The 8,609-nt window shown below is 33.6% G+C and overlaps 1 pseudogene; it reads left to right on the plus strand.

Moving 5' to 3' along the window:
- Window positions 1–5,486: 5,486 nt before the first annotated feature.
- LOC136855217 (uncharacterized) lies at window positions 5,487–8,265 on the plus strand (annotated as a pseudogene).
- The last annotated feature ends 344 nt before the right edge of the window (window positions 8,266–8,609 follow it).

Raw genomic sequence — 8,609 nt, forward strand, 5'->3', positions numbered from 1 at the left:
GTAAATTGTTTAAACTTTAAGGTAGGCAGTAGAGATGTATGAAAATAGGATTATCATATTTGTAAACACAGTACGAGGGTAGTAATGTTAATGAGTTTCCAAACTCCGCCTCCATGACACCTGTCAGGTGTGGATCTGAGGTGGGGTATGGTCTGTTTATCAGCAATGTCCCCTGAGAGTCTATTGTGATTTTTAGCCAAATGAGTTTTAAAGGCCACTCCTACCTCGACACCGGCCTGAGTGGGGATATGGAGTCTGTAACGGTTGTGTATGTTCGTCAGTACTGTTCTTGTAGTATATATATTTGTGACTTTCACACTCTGTATCAGTCCTTCGTCAATGGCTTGGAAATAAAGTCGAAACCGGTCAGGACCTACACCCCGTTTCTTATTTTTCACCTGTGGTAATGTGTGATAAATGAATCATATACAAAAGTGACAATAATCATATATATATATATATATATATATATATATATATATATATATATATATATATATATATATATATATATATATATATATATATATATATATATATATATATACATATATATATATATATATATATATATATATATATATATATATATATATATATATATATATATATATATATATATATATATATATATATATATATATATATATATATATATATATATATATATATATATATATATATATATATATATATATATATATATATATATATATATATATATATATATATATATATATATATATATATATATATATATATATATATATATATATATATATATATATATATATATATATATATATATATTTTATATATATATATATATATATATATATATATATATATATATATATATATATATATATATATATATATATATATATATATCAATATGTGTGTGTGTGTGTGTGTGTGTGTGTGTGTGTGTGTGTGTGTGTGTGTGTGTGTAATAGTAGATACGTTTCTAGATTCATATTGCAATTTCATAAAATTAAGACAGCATAAAAAATATTACTATTTTCTAAAGAAGGAGTCAAATGCAATACCGGATACTTGTGAAAGTTTTATGTCCCTTTATATGTATAATATTAATAATATGTTATATGTAGCCCTTTTTCTCTGCTTTCATTAATATCTCCATAAAAAAATAATTACATACGATAGTGACGTCATTCATATTTCAGTTAAGTATTTTTTGCATTTTTGTATTATAGACTTTTAGAGTTCCGTTTTAATCTCGATTCTGTGCTGACATATTACTATTTTTTACTGTGATGCAAAACTACGCTAATTCTTCCTTCAGTTTTGCAAAGTTTTTATTTGTACGTTTCAGAATATTGTAGAATTTTTTTTTTCTAGTCATTATTTTCATGTTAATGTAACTTCATTTGAATAATGAAGGAGAATATAATATAGTGCATAACTTTATGGTAACGGCTAGACTCTACGATGGAAAAGGTGGTTTCGTCACAGGAACTCACTAGAGTTTTTACTTAACCTGTAAGAGAATATGCTTCGGAAAATATACCTACTGAAGCATTCCTGTGCCAAAGTATGCCAATATGAAATCAAATGATGAGCAATCTTAACGAAAAAATGCATATTCTCTATTATTATTATTATTATTATTATTATTATTAATTATTAAATAATTATTAATTATTAGTTAGGGCACTATTAAAAATAATTCTTTTGGTTACCAATATAAATTTTTTTACCAAAATAAAGATATTAATTATTATTATTATTATTATTATTATTATTATTATTATTATTATTATTATTATTATTATTATTTGCAGTAGTAGTAATGGTAGTAGCAGTAGTAGTAGAAAGTGGAAATTATTGCAATAGAGCACTGGAGAAAAAATAAATTTTCATACAATACGTAATTAGCCTACACGCATATCAAGCAAAGTAATGTTGAATAATGAATTAACCTTTGTGGGCTCTTACAAAAGTTAACATAACCTTCACCACTCGACTTATTTATTTATTAACATATAACCTTCAAATGAATCATCTGTATAACATTGATAGTATTTACTTGTGAACAATATTTCATAAAACCCTTAATTTCTGTATGTTAACTCACATTTAAACCTTTAGATTCAATAATAAAAGTAATTTACAAGGAGATGTCATCTGCTTGTTCAGAAACAAGCATAAGGACTAATTATAGGTTCAAACTGTTGTTACCGTCGTTCTTCCGATAGTTTAGCATTGCTAGATGTGGTTTATGCCAGTTACTTATTCTGAATCCTGGATAGCAGACGCCATCTATCGACGCCCTTGTCGAAATCGTGTTCAAAGATGAAACTATTGTGTTTATCCGATAGCCAGGCAGAATAAAATGTGCTTATACTTACATAGAATAACTATGAGTGCTAACTAATTACACTGGTCGTACTTTAATGTCGAACCAAGTCTTATTCGATGCAAAATTAAAAGCTTAACAAGGAAATTCACGACTTTAGTTCTGGTATCACATAAAATGCCCTTGACCGAAGGTGAACGAGCTCCCAGCATGACCAACTTAATTCTGATATTTTAAAATTTATTTTTGAAAAATATCCATCTATTTTGAAATAATATCAAAATAAATAGGAATACTTATAAATATTCTTGACTGTGTTCATATAAAGACGACTACAGTTACCTTAATCACTCAGTTTTACTATTACCAGAATTTATTAAGGTTTACATTACTGGCTGAACCGGCCGCATATTCCCAAAAATGTATACTGGTACTGCACCAGCAAATTACCAGCCAATCACAGCGCTCACACTTGCAGTGATGTCATCACTGTGGGTGGAGCTAGTAGCCAACGTTCCCACGCCACTCTGCTCTCTTTCCATACGATCACCCATATATGAAAGATGAATAATAAAGATAAATCCTTCAGTAGAACTTCAAAATTTGCTACTACAACCTATGTTTGGTTTGCAAATTGTATGATCGCAAGAGTCTTAACTTGAGAGCATTACTATGATCTTTCAAAAACGTATGATTCCTTCAGATGAAATCATACATTGTATCAGGTCTTATTTATCATACTTACGGCATTTATCTAATGAATAGCTGAGTTTGGACAGACTGTTTCATCACTCATACATGCTTGTTGGTCAAGAGTACAATGGCCGTTAATAACGAAACCTTGAATTTTGAAAGCGATGGATTCAATAACATTGTAATTACAGAAGCAAGAGATTATTTATGTCTCAGAACAAATGTCCATTCTCAAGAGGACTTAGAAGCATGGAAGCAAATCTACTTTAGAAGAACAAACACCTGCTTCAACGTCAAGAGGTTGTATGATGCTGGAGAGAGGAAAGCCTTTCACCAGAAATTGATGTGCATTCACGGCGATAAACGAAAGAATCAGGAAAACCTTTACTGGACAAATATTGACGCGGTCCAGTTATGCTTATTAATGAAATTATGATAATGATGGTTAGGGATATCGATCATGCGGTGCAGTTTTGCTTATACTAAAGGATAGATATGGATTCTTTGGAGATAATATGGAGAAAAATGACAAAAATGATTCTTGTTAATATCAAACCTCACATATGATGACCGATTAGGAGGCCTAACTTACTTTCACTGGAAAGATGTCTAGTCCGAGGTGATGTGACTGAGTTATCCAAACATTTCCATGCTATTAATATTGGTTCTGAAAATTAGCAGTCAACATAGAGCTACAAGCAACGGTTTCAAATTGGATAAATTTCGATTAGGAAATTATATAGGTAAAAATTGGTAGTAGACATTTGGAATAGGCTTCCAAATAGTGGAGTCATTTATTTCATAATGTTACGAACACGCTGAATCAATAGGAATGATAAACTCTAAGAATATATGCGAAACGAGTTACGAAATGTGAAAACCTTAAAAAAATATTGCAGAAATTAAATAAATCTTCTTTTCATTCAATACATTAAAAGAGACATACACAATGAGATACATGGCGTGATGGTTCAAGAAACTGTCCTCAAAAACATGTGCGCATAATATGAAATTTGTACCTCTTTTGAAGTGGCAGATATCCATCAGTTTTTTGGGTCTCTCAATTCCGCACATGGCGCTCCAAGTTACCTGATCCAACCGGGATTTCGATGAAGAATAATTATAGTAACACGAGTTTATGCAAATATTCAGGGGAATGAAAGAAAAAGTAATTTTGAGCAGAAAATGTTCTATAAACATATGCATTTTAAGGCGACTGAGTGAATAAGGCAAGTGGATTGATAGTCTTTTAAATATGATTCTTTTCTTGCAATGAGCAAAAAACGGTAATGGCTGGCTTTACGTGTCAAGTAAGTAGTGTAAATGTTGCTGAGTAACATTCATTTGTGAATGCTTTGTCCTGCAGCCTCGTCACAGAATTGTTGAACCATTACTCATGACTGGTTCTGATGAATTCTTCAGATGGAGAAGAAGAGATTTTTAAAAATACACTTTACATATTTCATAGGTGTCTAATATTCGAATAAGCAAACCTACCTTTGATATAGTAGATTCAGTTAGGCTTACTTTTTTTTTACCGGTGTCCAATGAATACTACTGATAGGGAGGGAAACGGATTCAATGATGCATGCATTTTTTTTCTTCAAAACCTAAATAATGCATTTTATTCCGAGGTACTTTATTCACATCGGCCTATCGCTCCATGCTCCTTATTCTATACGGCACCACCGCTCCCTCCCACAGGCGACTCCGACCTCTCGCTACCAACTGGCAGCACTAATGATTACAGTTATTTTAAACTTCCCCCTCATCGAAAACTAAGCCTTAAAATGCATATGTTTATAAAACATTTTCTGCTCAAAATTGCTGTTTCTTTCATTCCCCAAAATATTTGCATAAACTCGTGTTACACCCTGTATATAGCGTGGACATGTAGTCTATCACTTTAGTGTCATGTAATGTTTCGGCAGGTGTCAGGTATTAATGGGCGTCAGCTTTCGTATAAGAAGAAACAAAAGTTGCATGAAGAGGGACAAATTGGTCAGCAGTCATCCCTGTTTCATTAATTAAGATGCAAGGATCGAGAGCACAACAGAGTCTGCTGGCTGAGGCCTTCCTTGAGGCAATTGCGAGTGGACCCAATAACCAGAGATGCGTTTTTTAAATCTTTTGAACAAGGTATTTTCCAGGTTTTTACAAGTTTCATGATTTTTTTGCATTTTAAGTCACTGTCATTCTAAGTCATTAGGCAACACATAACAACGTAGTTTTGGACATTGCATAAGGCTATTTTTTACATTATATGCTATATATTAGCAAACATCTTTCTTCAATGAAAGTAATTTATCCAGATTTAAAAGGAAACTAAGCTGAACTACACTACAAAATGTACTACTGCTCATATCATCCTAAACAGTAGTGTGGAATATTATATAATATTTTAAAGGTTTCCATCTAGTATCTGTAAAGTTGATGCAGGAGTGATGATCTGACTTTATCACCGTTTTTAGACATGACAACCGCACAGGCCACAAGGTTGCATTTGCTGAAAATGGGTTTGTGTGAAGATTTATGTGAACAGGCTAACCATTCTATAAACCCATCTAAATCCATTGACTACATGATGCAAGACTGGCTGCGGAATGAACGTGGTGGCTTAAATGACCTATCAATGATGAACTCGATCAAAAAGTATGCCAGAGATAACCCTGAATTAACAATAGAAGCAGAAACATACGGAGACTCTTTTTCAGTAGTATTGGTGACACCATTTATGAAACGAATCCACAGGGAATTAAGGGAAGCTTCTGAAGTTGTTTTCGTTGATGCCACTGGATGCGTCGACAAACTGAACGAACACCGCAATAGTAGCCTACTGTACTGCTTCTTTGTGGTGGGGGCCAGCTGGCACAGCACCTCTGGCACTGTTATTTCCATCATCGCAAGGCAAGACGAAGCTACTGTAGTCTTACGAGAGGTGAGTTTAGTTTATATTATATTTTGAATTACTAATATTTAAGACATATCCATGTACATAAACTGGAATTAAACTCGAAAAAGGAAATATCATCAGAAGTAGGCAGTTCTATATACGCAGAAACAAACAAAATGAGGCAAGAATGTTATTATCTGTTATTAGTTAATGGGGCAGGGGACAGGGGGTAAGGTTGGAAAAATAATTCCTATTTCTAATGTGTGTGTTTCACAGGTTTCAAGATGGTCAAAAGTGCAGTTGGTGAAGGTGTTTTCTTTGGAAAAGGAACACCACAGGCTTTCATGACAGACAATTGTGATTCCGCAGCAGCTACCTGGCCAATGGCTCAGTTGTTTCTTTGTATCTTTCATTTGCTGCAGCAGGTGTCTACCGGTGGCTTCTGGACATGGCATCAAGAAGGAAAATCGCAAAGAGCTCATGGCTGTGGCCAAGAAGCTCGTGTATGCTGAATCTCAAACAGAGTTTGCGCGAATTTGGAATGAGTTCCAAACAAGCCCTCTTGCAGAGACACATCCAACTTTACAAGGTATTATCATTAATCAGCACCGTATATTGTTAGAATACTGTAATATAACGAGTTTTCTTATCTTAGTATTCGGACACAGTTTTTCAGTGAATTATTGGAAGTTCTTCAACAAATTACCAGTATTTATAACTACTTCCTCAATTTAGTCATTTTCTTGCACGCTTCTTTTTTTTATGTTCCATCCTTTCTTGTCTGTCAGTCAATTTAGTGGTTTGTATTTCTTTCAGGTACCTCCATTTGTTAGTAGACAGGAAAGAGTAATGGGGACTAACCTTCCGAGCTGGTGCATTGTTGAGGGGGCATCACACCAATAATTTCTGTGAATCTACAATGTGTATAATCAAGGATATAGTCCTCAACAGGTAAATGTTATATAACTAACTCAAATGCTTTATACTGCGCTACAAATTTCCATATTGTGCTATAACATAAACAGTACTTTGGGTGGTAAGACGGTTGTGACACCATGAACTTTGATAATGGTGTACAGTATATAAACCTAACTGTTTTAATTAGTTTTTTTATATAAATATAATAAAATTAAAACAGCTGTACTGTAAATATTTGTAACAGGAGAAAACGTTGTATTATGCTTCTAATGTCACACTTGTATAAGTGACTTCAGGATTATCCTTTACCTCTTTTACCTACCCTTCTAGTGTGCGGTCAGGTCATATTTGTATATGTTAGGTCATAATTATCGTTTCTTTTCCACTCCATTCCTGTCAGAATATTTTTTTGGAAATTATTTTCCCCCTAACTAGGAGAAATAGTAAATAATATTGAGGCATTGCCATTTCCTAAATTCCTGACTGATTCTTTCTTTCTATGCTATTTTTCAGGTGCAAAAACAACACTTCAGTTAGTTGTCTTTATGGCAGAAATTTTTATGCTTATATGAAGCAGAGGCTGGTGGAAGTGGCACTTGGCAGACGGCGTGTCAAAAATCTCGGCACATTGCAAGATACCTGCCGAAAAGGTGATGCATGTTGGAAAGTCAGACAGAGGCAGAGAAGCATTAGCCTATTCTGTAGATCTGAATGTTGACAAGTGTACGTGCATTGCTGGAGAGACTGGAGCTACTTGCAAACACCAAGTTGCAGCTGCAAAAAAAATTTGTCAATGGTTCCTCAAACGTTCCCATTGACCACACCCAATAGGAGATGGTTAGTAGGAGTAGCTCTCGGCCCAGAAAAAGTTCCTGGCAAAAATTTCTTTGAAAGTTTGCTGGAGAATGAAATAATTAGTTCACCGGTGAATATAAGTAAAGAGGGTCAAGATAGTAATGACAGAGACATAAGAGAATTAAGCAGCACGTCAGCAAAAACCAGCAACGAAAGTTTAGATACTGAGGACGGACATGCATGCAATATTGACGATCCGCAGCGGTTCCTTTATGCTGAAACTCCGTTGAGGACTCTTCCACTATTGGATACGAGTCCTGTTGCAAAAACTTTAGCGCAAGTCGTCGAGCAATTTGGTAATCACGACACTGCACAGGCTTTAGGAAAAGTACAACAGAGGCTAGCATCCGTCAAAACCACCAACCAACTAAATAGCTTGCTCCATAGCATCGGTTCGGAGCTGAAAAAAGGTACAGGCCCTGGAAAAATACCTTGTCACCCCACCTCCATTTCTAGAAGAGGACCTCACAGACCAAGAGGTGTAGCTCCCATTGGTAAAGGACGAAGGCCAAGTGCTGTCAAGGGGAAGACCAAACACCGACGTAACCTCGCCCTGAATGTTAGCGAAAATTGTGGCAAATGCTAAGTCGCATGGATCAAACCACTAAATAAAAATATATGGGAACTTTTGTTTGTTTATATTCTTTTTCTTCTGTACAGTACTACTTTTGTTGGTTAAATTAGATTTTTTCTGCTTAGGAATCTATGTACAGAGCTGTAATCGACAACGCTGAATATATATATATATAATATATATATATATATATATATATATATATATATATATATATATATATATATATATATATATATATATATATATATATATATATATATATATATATATATATATATATATATATATATAAATATATATGCAATAGATATATTCCACTCCGGGGAAAGTGGAGTCGAATAAGGAACAGGTAC

The sequence above is a fragment of the Macrobrachium rosenbergii genome, chromosome 31 (assembly GCF_040412425.1).
Source record: "Macrobrachium rosenbergii isolate ZJJX-2024 chromosome 31, ASM4041242v1, whole genome shotgun sequence".
NCBI classification, from domain to species: domain Eukaryota; kingdom Metazoa; phylum Arthropoda; class Malacostraca; order Decapoda; family Palaemonidae; genus Macrobrachium; species Macrobrachium rosenbergii.